Raw genomic sequence first — 16,169 nt, forward strand, 5'->3', positions numbered from 1 at the left:
CCTTTGATCAAGCCTATTTCTTCCCCAGTAAAATCCCATACCTCAGCTGACACTTTCTCCCTCAAGTCTTGTGGAAGCTCCTCCACTGTTAAGGTAGGATATAATTCCACACATTCTTTCGAGTTTACGACTTTAAAATCAGCGTCCTCATCATTGGTCTGCACTTCTACTCCTTCTGGTGTGCAATGTATCGTGCAATTTAGTTTGCACAGCAAATCTCTCCCTAGTAAGCACACAGGACTAGAATCGCAGATCACGAACTGATGTTCGTCACTGTAGTTCCCTATTCTTACTGACACTGGTTCGGTCAAGGGATTTGTCATCCTTTTGTTCGCGACTCCTACCACCTGTACCGTTTCTCCCGATATTGGCAGACCCGGGACTACCGCAGATCTTAACGTGGATCGAGTGGCCCCTGTATCCACCAAAAAGGTTGTAGGACATCCCGCTATTTCCGCCTCTACGTATGGTCCTCTCTGATCTACTTCCAAGGCGGCTCCTAGAGTACAATCCTCTTCCCTACTCGCCCGCTGCCCTGTAAGAGGATCAACGTAGTAGCATTCCTCTCCTCCTACAAACAATGGCATCTGTCTGTAGGTTTTCCCTCCGTTTGAGATGCGAGGTGGTTGAGGAAACGGGGCTCGAGGAGTCTGAGTCCCCCCTTTGACAAACTTGCCCTTCGGGACTGTGGCTCCCTTAACCACGTTGTGCTGAACCTCCTCCTCCTCCCGTTCTAATTCCCCTGACTCAACATTGTAAGGACACTCGCGTCGCCAGTGTCCCACCTCATTACACTGATGGCATCTCGTTGTCTTTTTCAGTGTCGCGATATCCATTCTCGGTCTCGGTCTTTCTTCCTCATCTCTGCTCTGATTATTCTGTTTCTTTGCCGGCGTTCCTGTTCCCTGCTGCCGCTGTTTATCCTTCTCAGCAGCTTGCATTTGCACTAGCATTAACTTTTCCTTAAGCTTCTTTGCCTTAGAGTCTATCTCGTCACTACAATACCTTGCGTATCTCAGAATTTCGTCTAAAGGTTTGTTTTGCCAACAGATCAGATGCTGCTGGATCATTAGGCATATTTCTGGTCTCAATCCGAGGACAAACTTTGAAACAAACTGTCCAATGTCCTTTGGATCCATCACATCTAACCCGCTGTACTGCTTGAATGCTTTCAGCAATCGCTCGTAAAACTCATGAACTGTCTCTTTCGGCTCCTGAGTAGTTCGATCTATCTTTACCCAGTCTATGTCTTGCACTGGCACTTTCTCTTTTAGCCATGTTATTACCCTTTCGTATTTTTCCATGACTCTATGAGATGGACCATTCGTCCTGGCTTCTCTCGTTGGCTCACAAGTGGGCCAGTCAACACTAAGCTTGCACGCCGTCCACAAGTCTCCGGGTACTACGATATCGAACAGTGTGTTCAAATCGATCCACAGTACCTTCGAGATCTTCACGAATCTTTCTACCTGCTTGTACCACTCAACAGGATTATCCCTAAGCTTTGGGAAGGAATTAGTAAATGCCGCCAAATCCCCCCTACTCCAGGGCACATGAACGTAGCTTCCATTCGCGATTTCTCGCAACGGGAAGGCTTCCATTCTCATCAAGTCTGCGTCCTGGGACTTCTCAAGCACACTCCGTCTAACGGAGCCCTTCTTGGACCATCTTTCCTCCCATCTATCCAGATCTCTCCATATCCTGATACTTATGATCAATTCCCTTATGTGAACCTTCAGCGCGATCGTTCTACGGTCATCCAAATCCTGATCCGTGCATGTTAGCCTATGGTTGCTCTGTAAAGCCCTAGTTCGTGACAGGTCTACCATGTACCTGTTTGCCAAATTAGATAAGTTCTCATGAGCTGACCTCGCTCTTCGAGTAATATCTTTCGATAAGAACAGTATCTCATCTGGTGTATACGAGGCTAATCTCTCTAATGACACTGTACCGTCAATCAATTCATCCAAATCTGCCTTCAAACTCATTACGTCAAGTCGTTTTGCTTTTATTTCCGCTTTCAGCATCTCAGTTCTGTGTTCTTCTCTCATATCTCTCTCACCTCCACTATGCGCCCTACGCCTGAGCACAGGTGAGTTATGAAGAGCTCTGCTTCCTTCTCTTCGTTCCCACCCCTCGAGATCCCAAGCCTGTCCGTCTTCACGTGGGGTATGGTGGAATAATGCTCCATCCTCCAACCCTACATTCCGTCTTCTAGGCTCGGTTTCTCCAGCTATGAGATAGGATTCACCGTTCTGCTCTAACCCATTATAATTTGATTGTTGTCTGGTGTCGCTTAATAATATGAAAGGCCCTCGCCGGTCTTCCGTGTTCCCGTGATCTCTTCCGTGATCACCGGATTGATGGCGAGACGTTTCGCGACTCCCTATGTTTTCATGTCTCCGACCGCTATCACCAGATGCATGTCGAGACGCTTCGCGACTCTCCATGTTTCCGTGACTCCAATGTCTCACTTCCTCACCCGGGGCATGGTGTGTGCACCTAAAGGTATTCTGGTACTCCTGTGTCCTACGTTCCCCTTCACTGAAGGTGACGCGAGGCACTTCGCCACACCCTGTACTTCTATCTTCGCACATTAGCCTATTGCTGTTATCAGTAGGACAAATGTCTCTTCTGCTTTCTTGACTTCCTCTCTCCCACTCGGGGCTGCTTTCACCCGCTCCACAATGAGAGAGAATCTTGTTATCCTGCTCTCTCCTCTCGGATCCCGTTTCTAAACTTCTATTCCGCGCTTCTTCGGCAGCGTCCCATTCTCTCAGGTATTCCCTTAATTCCTTATGGGTTTTCGGTTTAGGACCCCTCAAATCCATTGACCCTCTTCGACCTCGCTGTTCTACTCTGGGACCCGTTGTAGAATCTAATGGGGTACTCCGACTTATTGGTGCTCGTATTTGCCTGTGGGTATTCATTGTGGCATTCCTATTCTCTGCTCCTTCACTGTCCCATCGTGCCTGTTCATCCTGCTGGACCCCTTCCGGGTTGTAGATTGACACAATAGGGCCTATGGTGACCGGGACCTGTAAAGCGTCCGGCATTTGGTACGACCTAGCGCATTGCGTCTCTGGAGCCTTCTGGACCACAAATCTTCCCACTACTCTCTGTTCTGAACTAATTTGGGGTATCTCCTCAGCCTTGGTAGCGTCCCACTCTGTTACTGGGATCGACTTATATTCCCCCCACCTAGTTCCGTCTGTCTGTGGTAATATGGGACTCGCAAGTTCCCCACTGTATGGAGGTGGTCTGTCTGTCAATAGCCTCTCTAGCAGTTCCTCCTCCGACTCGCTTTCCTCATCTTCCTGTTCTAGAGGTTTCTTTTCTCCCGTAACTTCCAACATCGGGTACAGTTTATCTGCTTCTATCTTCTGCACCCTCCATTTCTTAGCTTCATCGTCCCATTTAGCTTCCTGCACCGCCTTTACCGATCTTCTCACTCTTTCTTGGCGCCTCTTTACGCCCCTTTCGTGTGCTGTTCTAAACCACACACCAAGAGCTTCAAATTGTGTTGGCCTCGGTAGAGGTCTCCTTGAAAGCATCGTCGCCTTCAGTTGATTCAACACTTCTAATTTAAACGTTCCAAATCTTGGAAACGCCAATTCTTTTTGCCCTTCAGTTAGCCTGTGCCACTCGGAAATCCATAATATCGAGTGTAAGCCTACATTGACTGCCATATGATATGCTGGTGTGCCTTCTGGTGGAGCTTCTTCTCCGGCATACAAATTTCTCCTCTTTCTTTTAAAGATTTTACCTAAACCCTTGAAACACTTCATTTTGATCACGTATGATATTTCTTACTTGTTTGGGTCTTGATAACAACCACCAATCCCTGTACGACTCTCGCTAATCCGCCTATCCCAGCACAGTTCTATGTTATCCGACCAATCTCAGCGCGGCTCTATGCTGACGTCACTTCTATTTTCTTCAGCAGCTTCCTTCTTTCTCAACTCGTTTCACGATCTCACATGCGTTTTCATTCATACATTGAAAAATGACTACTTCCGTCCAAGCGATCACTTTTCTCTGACTGTACGGCCACAGTCTAACTGTAATTGCTACCTCAACTGGCACAGCGTCTTTCCTCTTACGGTCGGACACTTGCCTCAACTGATAGGTTACTTACACACAGTAAACGTACGACCAGCGTCCGTTACTCATTCGCTCACTCATACGCTCCCCCTATCATCGGTCTGTCGGGAAATCAATGGTACCTCATGACCCCCTTTCAACGGTAGACAAATTACTCTGGGTGTTCGATACACCCGAACCACTTAAGCCCTCTGGACATAAGATTTTATCCGGTTGCGCGCGCTCACAACCTTCCCCCAATCACACTACAGGCATTCAACTCCGCTTGACATTACAACACAGGAACAACATAAAACACCGCAATCTTACAACGCATGACCCTTATACTCACTCTCGACCGATTCTGCTGCTTTTCTCTCGACGCACCGTCAGCACCGTCTTTGGCTGCGATTCTTCTTCTGGTCGACGATGACTAGGGACCTTGGGGTAAACTAACCTGGCCTAGGTCGTCTTCCTCAAGAAGATAACCATCCTCTGCTACCAACTGCGGGGAATGAGATTTTGATATCAATTTATGAGTATGATAAATTTAATAAAGAATCCCATTCGTCTGTTTTGGACCGCTCTTATCTGTCATTGAGGAAAGGACCACCCCCGCCTTGGTTAGACAAACCCCATTAACTGACGCCACTCTGAAGAACCACTTACAACTGATAAAGTTTAAGAGTTTATATAAAGATTAATTTGAATACGATACAATCCACTCAGGATAAAATCTCAAAGTATACAATTTACAAAATCAGCTTCAATATCAGCCTCTTAAGCTTCGGTGTGAAGTGGTTCCTTCTGCGTAATCTGCAGTAAGATAAAAACAATCATCAAGTTAATCTGTCCCTACTCTATACTAAGTGTCAACCCTACTTCGCCAGCTTCTTCCCTAAAAAGGTGTCAGCAGTTTGACTTCCAAAGAAGTTCAAACTCTCTTTAGCCTCTAAAGGAAATCTTAAGTTTCGGAAGCAGTACTCTATCTGCCTACCCATCCGCTCTCTCTAAGGGTCCTCGGCCTACTGCTCCCTTGCGCTCTGATGTCTTAGCGCATCTGTTCAAGGCATCTACCCTTCTAACTTGCCTCTCGCTGCTCTCTCTCTGAGCTCTTCGCTATCTTCTCCCCGGGGTGCTGTCCCTAAAATACACAATCACCGTGTGGGTGGAACGCCCCTCGACGCCCACCACGGACTTTCCCCGATGATGTCAACTTCCTGCTTCTTCCATTGGTCCATTCCTTGCGTCGTTCGTTAAGTTGACCCTTCTCCTTTCGATGTCATCTTCATCATCTCATCGTCGACATTTATTGACTCTTTCGGCTCAAGTGTCATAGAAACTTAGACAAGGTCTTAACTTATCTGTACACTTCTTAACCTTCTAGATCATGTGAATGGTCTTGTCAAAACATAGTCCACTTCAACATATGCCTCTCCTCACGTTCGAGCAACAAGTTCCGTCCGGCATTGTCACCTTAAATCTAACAAGTGCTAGACTTCTCGGCTCTCACGTCCACATCAAACTATTTACGACTTTTACAAACCCTCTAAATTACATTCTTGTGACTATGCTCCTTCGAACTCTCGGTCAGTCAGGTTACAAACACAAATGACCTAAACTCTTCCAGCATTCCTACAGAAACTCTCTATACAGTATAACCTTTGGCCTACATTTATATATTCGTACTTTTAAGAAACGCCCTAATTATACCTAAATACATTCTACATCAAATATATAATACATAGAATACGGCTGTATAGAATATAACTTATGCATTCTCCTTGGTTACATTTCACTATGTTTATGCTTCTCCACATTACATTTCTCGTCGCTTCTCCATTTAAAGTTACACATATACGCGAATTCTACTGTGCACGTTCTACATTTCATAAGCATCTCTACATTACCCATCATATATACAGGCATTCTAAATCTAATGCATTTTAACATGTGAATACATTTACGTTTCCTATAGCATGTTATCATATTCATTGGCTTTTATATTATAATTGTCAACTTTACATTACGATATATACGTTTCATTCCTACGTTTATAACATATACGTCTAAATATGGCTACGATGTATTTTGCATTCAAATTGCGCTCTCTCAGATCTGCATAGGCGGCACTATGCTAACTTTGAAATGTAGAGGGCGCGCTCACTAACGGGAGTGGATTTCTGCATAACAACCAGAGCTGTTGATGCTATTAGGATATGGTTGTACCCTTGTCCTGAGGAAGCTGGAAGAAATTGACAGCTGAAACGCGACCGCTTCGACAGTTATAATTGAGGAGTCCAATCAATTTAAGCTTGTTGAAAGGTTGTGTAAGCACATAATGAAAAAGTAGAGAGATGTGATTCCTCATGTGCGAATAGGGCTATCTCTTAGTGTATCACTCAGACACATGAGTTAACACGAGTATTTTTGAATTGTTAGGGTACTGACAATTTATTTGTAGTGTATAGATATGTATATTTGTATGTCCTTTTTATAAATTTATGTATATATATCATTGTTTGTGTTTGTGATTAATTTATGTGAAATCAGAGATTGACTCAATGGCATATGTGTGAGAATAAATCATTGTTAATTATCTGTTAGAAAGCGATTGATAAACATCAGGGTAATTAATTGTGCACTGCACGCAAATAAATGTGAGATTTATCCCTCTGTTACTCTCTTGTTCCTCATCTTTTACAATCGTATATTAAAGCCTTAAGTTTTAATAATATGTCTGTGTTGTGGCCACAACATCTCAGCTGCCTGGGTGCCCAAGAACCACAGTATCTTGCATGGTCCAGCGAATCCTAGGTCTCAGTAAATGCTGCATGAAGGGCAGGTGTGTTTTAACTCCTGAGAATATATCAACTTCTTGAGGGTGCTTGCCTACCACTTATTCAATTGTGTGGTGAAAGATGGCTTCCGGAAAAAGTCGACCATTTCTCAGACAGCACAAGACCCAGATCCAGATTAAAGACCTGATTTAGATTTCGGAGGACGTGTTACTCAGTCAAAAAGGGGACGGTTATCCCGTCGGCCGGAATATAATTCCCATAATATCCTATGGGATTTATATTATGGCAGACAGGATATTCGTCACCGCCTTGCATTCTTGGATGTAATATGTGGATTGTTTATTTTCTACTCCTAAAATGTTCCTGCATCTTCTTGTGCTTTTTGAGTTATTACACAAAGTTAAGACAATGCAAACACTTCCAAGTGATACTTTCAAGACATCCCATCGCATAACATAAACAGACGCTATTTGTGTTGACCTTAAAGTAGTAACATGAAGCTTCACAAAAATGATCTATATTTTTGGGGTTTGAACCCCCTTATACAATCTCAACAATAATTTTACTTTTTTTGACTCTTGGAAAGCTAAATCCATTGATTTTGAAACAAATGCTTAGTCTGATATCCAGATAGACTCAATGCCCACAAATTCAGGTTTACTTGAAGATAATCGACTAAGCACAAATCTAAATAAAAAGTTTTTGGGATTTAGGGATGGCTGCTTTGCCTATATTTTGTAGTTCCAAAATTTGACCCCTCACTAAATTCAAGGCTCCCCCAAGTACCAATGTGCTAGCATTATGGATCAGTTGGAGTTCCTTTTCAACAATCACCAGAAGATTGGAGAATCCACATTTGAAGCACAAATGTTGAAAATTACACCTCCCTCCATACCATCTATATTCCTCTATAGTAAATAATATGTATTGGTTTATAGTATAGACAAATATAGATGGAATTGAGGAAGTTATAATGTAAAGAGTCTATACCATCACAAAGTCTCTCTAAGTCCATACTAGTCTGATGCATCTTTTACCACCAGACAACAAAGAACCCATCTGGAATTATGTTTTTTCCTTACGTTTTTTTCTATTTCTGTTACTTCTCTAAGCTCTGAGGCTTTTGTCCCTCCTTGCGAGTTAATGCGTAAGATGTGAACTTAAGTAGTGACTTTTTGGTTCTTTCAGCCCTGGTGGGATCTGGTCTCAACACCCTAGAAGAGCGACTATCCAGAAAGGGCGGATTGGGTAGTTTTTACACACACCTGCCCCCACTCTAACTCTATATGAGTCTTGAAACTCAGGTGGGTTTTACAGCTGACCTAATATTTTTAATTTACTAACTCAAAATACCTTAACACGCTACGGGAGGCAACCCATATAGAGCGATGTTCCTCAAAGAGAGGATGTTTGACTGGGTTTGTCAGGGTTTACCAACACTGTGAGGATCTGAACACTCCACACACACACACGCACATACACATCACACACAAACACAAGCACACACACACACACACACACACACACACACACACACACACACACACATGCAAACGCATGCGCCCACACACACACACAAACACAAGTACACACACACACACACACACTAGTCAGGACTCACCCTCATGGTTTTATACTTTTCTTCTTCCTTGAGTTCAAACTTCAGAGTGTATCCCATCTCTTTCTTCAGAAGACACAGCCAGGCCTGTAGCTGCCCCTGCAGACATGGAAGTGCAGATGTGATGAAGATCTGTAGTGTGAGGCCTTTCATAGAGAAAACAACTGCTGGCTTACAGACAGAGGCTTGTACTCCAGAAAACAACTATTTACCATGCAGACAAGGATTTGAGGTCCTGAAAACAGCTCCATAAAACAGCTCCTCAGAGGGTAGAGAGAGGATGACCTCAGTAGAGCAGTTCTTCAGGTGCAGACATAGGGCTCAGCCGTGCCCAGGAATAGTGCCAAGATAAATAATGGATTACACAGGACCCCTCTTCTACATACTTGTACAAGATCACAAGACTGTGCTTAGACCACACTGAGGGTCACTATGGAGCAGCCCCTTCTAACACTGCATCCTACAAAGGGACTGAGAAAGCCATGCAGACACAGCTAGAGACAGGGCCCTTACTGGGTGAACAGGCAGCCAGAATGGGAGAGCAGACAAGAATACCACTTTAAAACTGTATCTGCAACAGGCAGTAAGAACCAGAGAACAGTCATTGCCATAGAGTCTGCTACCAGAAACTAGAAGCCAGAGCACCATGGTCTGCCAGAGCGAACAGGCACCCAGACAACAGTCAGTAGCCTCACACAGAGACTACAACCGTGAACAGGCAACAAGGGAACAGTCATTAGCCCCCTACAGAGATTGCAACAGCGAACAGGCAGCCAGAGCTAGAAGACAGGCAGAATCCCTTCCATGGTCTCAATGTGGAACAGGCCACCGGACGAGAGAGCAGGCACCAGGACAACATTGTGTTTCAGACTCAGAACAGGCAGCCAGTACAGAGCTATACACAGACTCTGCTACATAGAGCAAGCAGCCACAGTGAGAAAGAAGGCATTGTGAATGACTTGTCAGAGGGAAAAGGCAGGGAGCAGGCACTAGTCCTGTACCAGGACTTTAACATGGAACAGACAGAGACCGCAAGAAGCAGGCCCCAAGTCCTATGACAGGGACCTGGCTGCCAGAATAGGAGAGCAGGCACTGGCACCATAATGGGTCTGAAACAGAAAACAGGCACCAGTGCTAGAGAGAACTTTACCAGCTCTTTTACGGTTCCAGGATAGTGCACAGGCAGTCAGAGAGCAGGCACCACGTCCATACAAGGACGACAACAGGGAACAGGCAGCCAGAGCAAGTGCAAGCACCAGCTCGATACAGGGGCTACAACAAGTAACAGGCAGCCAGAGCATGTGCATACAGCAGTCCTAACGAGGCTTATGCCAGGGACCAGGCAGCCAGAGCAAGCGCACAAAGTAGTCCTAACCAGGCTTATGTCCGGAAGCAGGCAGCCAGAATAGGGGCACACAGCAGTACTTACCAGGCTTATGCCAGACAGCGAACAACCAGAACAGCTGCACACAGCAGTCCTAAGCAGAGCTTATTTCAAGGATCAGGCAGCCAGGGCCAGATAGCCAGAGATACCATTTTATCCATACCCCAGGTACCCTCCAAATAAAGCAAGCATTTGGGTATACCTTGAGGTATTTTTAACAAATCACTGATCTGGATCCCTACTTATCCAGTTCTGCTTTATCTAAGAACTCCCATTCCATCAACGGTTGAGTCCGCCCGGGTAGTATCTTACTCGGGTGTGGATAGGCGCCAATGATGAAGCATAAGTGAGTGAGGCGTCTACTCCAATATCTTTCGATACTCCCATGCTCCGGGCTAGGGCAGAGGGAGAACACAACGCCCTGACCGAGTAAGAAGCCCAGAGCTCCTCAGGAGAACTTTTAAGGCAGCAGATGCTTGTATGTGATAGCATTGTAAACGGAGTGCAACTGACCAGACTTTCTCTCGCTCTCCATAAGTGCAAAAGAGCCAGAGAGAACAGCCAGACAGAGAGCAGTCACTGGCAGGATTATCGAGAGAGTTGGCACCAGTTCAAGAGAGGTACTACAGTAAGAAACAGGCAGCCCAGCCCTGCCCTGCTGAGTACCACTGATCTTGCTGCTTAATTAATTATGATAACCTGCTGGAGAGTCGAGTGTGTCAGGCACCGTGTGCACAGATGTCTATGCACACTTAATTCATTTTTTTGCTGAGAGGGATCATTAGCCGCACTACACGCACACATTCTTCCGACACTGTCCATGAGGTGTTGCGAGCTGCACTGTCCGTAGCAATAAACCTCGGCTACAAGCACACATACTCAGACATTGTCCATAAGGTGTCATTCGCTGCACTGCCCGAAACAACAAACCTCAGCTACAACTATACATACCTCAGACTCTTCCATGAGGTGTTGTGAGCTGCACTGCCAAGCACAACAAACCTCGGCTACATTCACATATAAATAAGACACTATCCAGGAGTTGTCATTCGCTGCACTGTCCGGAGGAACTGACCTCAGTTACAAGTACACATACCTCAGATACTGTCCATGAGTTGTTGTAAACTGCACTGTCTGGATCAGCAAACCTCGGAAATAAGCACACATTCCTCAGGCACTGTTCATGAGGTGTTGTGAGATGCACTGTCCGGATCAACATACCTCAACTACAAGCACACATACCTCAGACACTGTCCACCAGGTGTCGTGAGGTGCACTGTGCGGTACAACAAAGCTCGGCGGCAAGCGCACACACCTCAGACACTGTCCATGAGGTGTCATCAGCTGCACTATTGGAACAACAAACCCCGGTTACAAGCACACATACCTCAGACACAGTCCAAGAGGTGTTGTGAGCATCACTGCCAGAACAACAAACCTGGGCTACAAGCACACATACCTCAGACACTGTACACAAGGGGTTGTGAGCTGCACTGTCCAGAACAACAAACCTCGGCTACAAGCACACATACCTCAGACACTGTCGAATCAGGGTCGTGAACTGCACTGTCCGAAACAACAAACCTAAATACCTCAGACACTGTCCATGAGGGGTCATGAGCTGAACTGACTGGAGCAACAAACCTCAGCTAAAAGCAGACATACCTCAGACACTGTCCATGAGGGCTCATTCGCTGCACTGTCTGGAACAACAAACCTCAACTACAAGCATACATACCTCAGACACTTTCCATGATGGGTCATTCGCTACACTGTCTGGAACAACAAATCTCAGCTACAACTACACATACCTCAGACACTGTCCATGAGGTGTAGTGGGCTGCATTGTCGGAACAACAAACCTTGGCTTTAAGCACAAATACCTCAGACACTGTCAATGAGCGGTCGTGGGCTGCACTGTCCGGAAGGACAAACCTCAGCTACAAGCACACATACCTCAGACACTGTCCATGAGGTGTAGTAAACTGGACTGTCGGAAAAACAAACCTCAGCTACAAGCACACATACTCAGAGACTGTCCAAGAGGTGTAGTAAGCTGCACTGTCGGAAAAACAAACATTGGTTACAAGCACACACACCTCAGACACTGTCTATGAGGTGTCATGAGCTGCACTGTCGGAACAACAAACCCCGGCTACAAGCACACACACCTCGGACACTGTCCAAGAGGTGTTGTGAGTGGCACTGCCAGAAGAACAAACCTGGGCTACAAGCACACATACCTCAGACACTGTCCACGAGGGGTCGTGAGCTGCACTGTCCAGAACTACAAACCTCGGCTACAAGCACACATACCTCAGACACTGTTGAATCGGGGTCGTGAGCTGCACTGTCCGAAACAACAAACCTTCCATACCTCAGACAGTGTCCATGAGGGGTCATGAGCTGAACTGACTGGAGCATCAAACCTCAGCTACAAGCACACATACCTCAGACACTGTCCATGAGGGCTCATTCGCTACACTGTCCGGAACAACAAACCTCAGCTACAAACACACATACCTCAGACACTGTCCACGCACGGTTGTGAGCTGCACTGTCAGAACAACAAACCTCAACAACAAGCACACATACCTCAGACACTGTCCATGAGGTGTAGTGAGCTGCACTGTCTGGAACAACCAACCTCAGCTACAAGCACAAATACCTCAGACACTGTCAATGAGCGGTCGTGAGCTGCCCTGTCTGGAACAACCAACCTCAGCTACAAGCACAAATACCTCAGACACTGTCCACGAGCGGTTGTGAGCTGCTCTGTCAGAACAACAAACCTCAGCTATAAGCACACATACCTCAGACACTGTCCATGAGGGGTCATTCGCTGAAATGTCGGAACAACAAACCTCAGCTACAAGCACACATATCTCAGACACTCAGACACTGTACATGATGTGTAGTGAGCTGCACTGTCATAACACCAACCTCCGCTACAAGCACACATACCTCAGACACTGTCCATGAGGTGTAGTAAGCTGCACTGTCAGAAAAACAAACCTCAGCTACAAGCACACATACCTCACATAATGTCCATGAAAAGTAGTGAGCTGCACTGTCGAAACAACAAACCTCAGGTATAAGCACACATACCTCAGACACTGTCCAAGAGGTGTAGTAAGCTGCACTGTCGGAAAAACAAACCTTGGCTACAAGCACACATACCTCAGACACTGCCCAGGAGAGGACATGAGCTGCACTGTCGGAACAACAAACCTCAGCTACATGCACACATTCTTCCGACACTGTCCATGAGGTGTTGCGAGCTGCACTGTCCGTAGCAATAAACCTCAGCTACAAGCACACATATCTCAGACATTGTCGATAAGGTGTCATTCGCTACACTCCCCGGAACAATAAACCTCAGCCACAAGTATACATACTTCAGACTCTTCCATGAGGTGTTGTGAGCTGCACTGCCAAGCACAACAAACCTCGGCTACATTTACATATAAATAAGACACTATCCAGGAGGTGTCATTCGCTGCACTGTCCGGAGTAACGGACCTCCGTTACAAGTACACATACCTCAGATACTGTCCATGAGTTGTTGTAAACTGCACTGTCTGGATCAACAAACCTCGGAAACAAGCACACATTCCTCAGACACTGTCCATGAGGTGTTGTGAGCTGCAATGTCCGGAGCTACAAACCTCATCTACAAGCACACGTACCTCAGACACTGTCCACGAGGGGTCCTGAGCTGCACTGTCCAGAACTACAAATCTCGGCTACAAGCACACATACCTCAGACAATGTCGAATCAGGGTCGTGAGCTGCACTGTCCGAAACAACAAACCTTCCATACCTCAGAGACTGTCCATGAGGGGTCATGAGCTGAACTGACTGGAGCAACAAACCTCAGCTACAAGCACACATACCTCAGACACTGTCCATGAGGGCTCATTCGCTGCACTGTCCGGTACAACAAACCTCAGCTACAAACACACATACCTCAGGCACTGTCCACACGCAGTTGTGAGCTGCACTGCCAGAACACCAAAACTCAACTACAAGCACACATACCTCAGACACTTTCCATGACGGGTCATTTGTTGCACTGTCTGGAACAACAAACCTCAGCTACAACTACACATACCTCAGACGCTGTGTAGTGAGTTGCACTGTTGGAACAACAAACCTTGGCTACAAGCACAAATACCTCAGACACTGTCCATGAGGGGTCATTCGCTGAAATGTCGGAGCAACAAACCTCAGCTTCAAGCACACATATCTCAGACACTCAGACGCTGTACATGATGTGTTGTGAGCTGCATTGTTGTAACACCAACCTCCGCTACAAGCACAAATACCTCAGATACTGTCCCTGAGGTGTAGTAAGCTGCACTGTCGGAAAAACAAACCTCAGCTGCAAGCACACATACCTCACATAATGTTCATGAGATGTAGTGAGCTGCACTGTCGAAACAACAAACCTCAGCTACAAGCACACATACCTCAGACACTGTCCAAGAGGTGTAGTAAGCTGCACTGTCGGAAAAACAAACCTTGGCTACAAGCACACATACCTCAGACACTGCCCTCAAGGGGACATGAGCTGCACTGTCGGAACAACAAACCTCAGGTACAACCACACATACCTCGGACACTCTCCATGAGGGGCCATTCATTGCACTGTCTGGAACAACAAACCTCAGCTACCAGCACACATTCTTCCGACACTGTCAATGAGGTGTTGCGAGCTGCACTGTCCGTAGCAATAAACCTCGGCTACCAGCACACATATCTCAGACATTGTCCATAAGGTGTCATTCGCTGCACTGCCCATAACATTAAACCTCAGCTACAAGTATACATACCTCAGACTCTTCCATGAGGTGTTGTGAGCTGCAATGCCAAGCACAATAAACCTCGGCTACATTCACATATAAATCTGGGAGAAACTGGTGACCAAACATCTTTCCAGTTTTATGGAGACCAACGCTTGCTTGGACGTGGCCCAATTTGGCTTTAGACCAGCCCATGGGACGGAGTCTGCATTGGTGACAGTGCTAGATGACCTTCGGACGCGTGCCGACCAAGGTCGAGCTGCTTTTTTAGTATTGCTCGACATGTCGGCCGCGTTCGACACGGTCAGCCACACGATCCTGATTGGGACTCTGGAGGAAATAGGGGTGTAGGGACTGGCTCTTGATTGGCTGGTGTCTTATCTTGATAACAGACACCAAATGGTGGCCCTGCCTCCCTTTAAATCCAACACCAGAAGGGTAGGGCAGGGAGTGCCCCAGGGATCGGCCATCAGTCCGATCCTGTTTAATCTCTACCGCCGTCCCCTGATCCAGCTGATAAAATCATTTGGCATAGCAGTCACCAACTATGCTGATGACACCCAACTTGTCTTCTCGTTTGAGGGCAAGGAGGCTGTGTCACAGGAGACTTTCCATCAGTGTATGTCCACTACGGCGGAATGGTTGAGCCTCAATTCCTTACAATTCATCGGTTCCAAAACGGAGGTGCTACATTGTTCAATGGACCGTACCCCCAGGCTTCTGTCACTGAATTTTTGGCCTCCATCCTTTCAGGACACCAGCCTGCCGGCCAAATCTGTCCGTAACTTGGGGGTGATGTTCGACCCCAGTTTGCAGTTAGATGTGTCGGTAAATAAAACAGTGGCTACCTGTATGACACTACTGCGAATGTTACGGAAAATACTACCTATGCTTCCTGTACAAACCAGGCCAGAAGTAGTGAGGAGTATCATCTTAATTAGGCTTGACTACTGTAACTCACTACTTCTGGGGGCACCTAAGACCCTAGTGGGAAAATTGCAACGTGTTCAAAACCTCGCCGCCAAATTGGCCCTCTCGCGCCGTCGCTCTGACTCTTCCACAAAAGCACTTAGGGATATCCATTGGCTTCCAATCCCCCAGAGGATTGATTTTAAAGCCCTCTGCTGGGTACATAAGGCCCTTCACGGACAGGGTCCTTCTTCTCTGCAGGATCTGTTTCCCGGGTATGTACCGTCTAGATCTCTCCGCTCGGCCTCAGCATGTATGGTGGTAGTTCCCAAGATTCTGAGGACCTAGATGGGAGACAGATCATTTAGATTCACTGCGGCGAAACTGTGGAACTCCTTACCAATATGTTTACGCTGCACGGACGATCTTATTCCTTTTAAGAAGGCTTTGAAAACGTATCTGTTTCCAAAAACCCGGTAAGTTCTTCTCTGTCAGCCACGCAACTGCCTAAACACTGTGTTTGTACCATCCAAGTCGAAGCGCCAGGATACCCGATGGGTGACAGTCAT

At 46.4% G+C, this 16,169-nt stretch overlaps 1 pseudogene across 1 annotated transcript in view; it reads right to left on the reverse strand.

The window, feature by feature from the left end:
• LOC147724981 (E3 ubiquitin-protein ligase TRIM39-like) overlaps window positions 1-16,169 on the reverse strand; it is a 225,609-nt pseudogene that overhangs the window by 157,181 nt on the left and 52,259 nt on the right. The window contains exon 3 of the transcript XR_015295280.1: window positions 8,506-8,601. The product of XR_015295280.1 is annotated as an E3 ubiquitin-protein ligase TRIM39-like (transcript). The remainder of the gene's footprint in view (window positions 1-8,505; window positions 8,602-16,169) is intronic.

Source organism: Lissotriton vulgaris, chromosome 4_1 (assembly GCF_964263255.1).
Source record: "Lissotriton vulgaris chromosome 4_1, aLisVul1.2, whole genome shotgun sequence".
Classification (NCBI taxonomy): Eukaryota; Metazoa; Chordata; class Amphibia; order Caudata; family Salamandridae; genus Lissotriton; species Lissotriton vulgaris.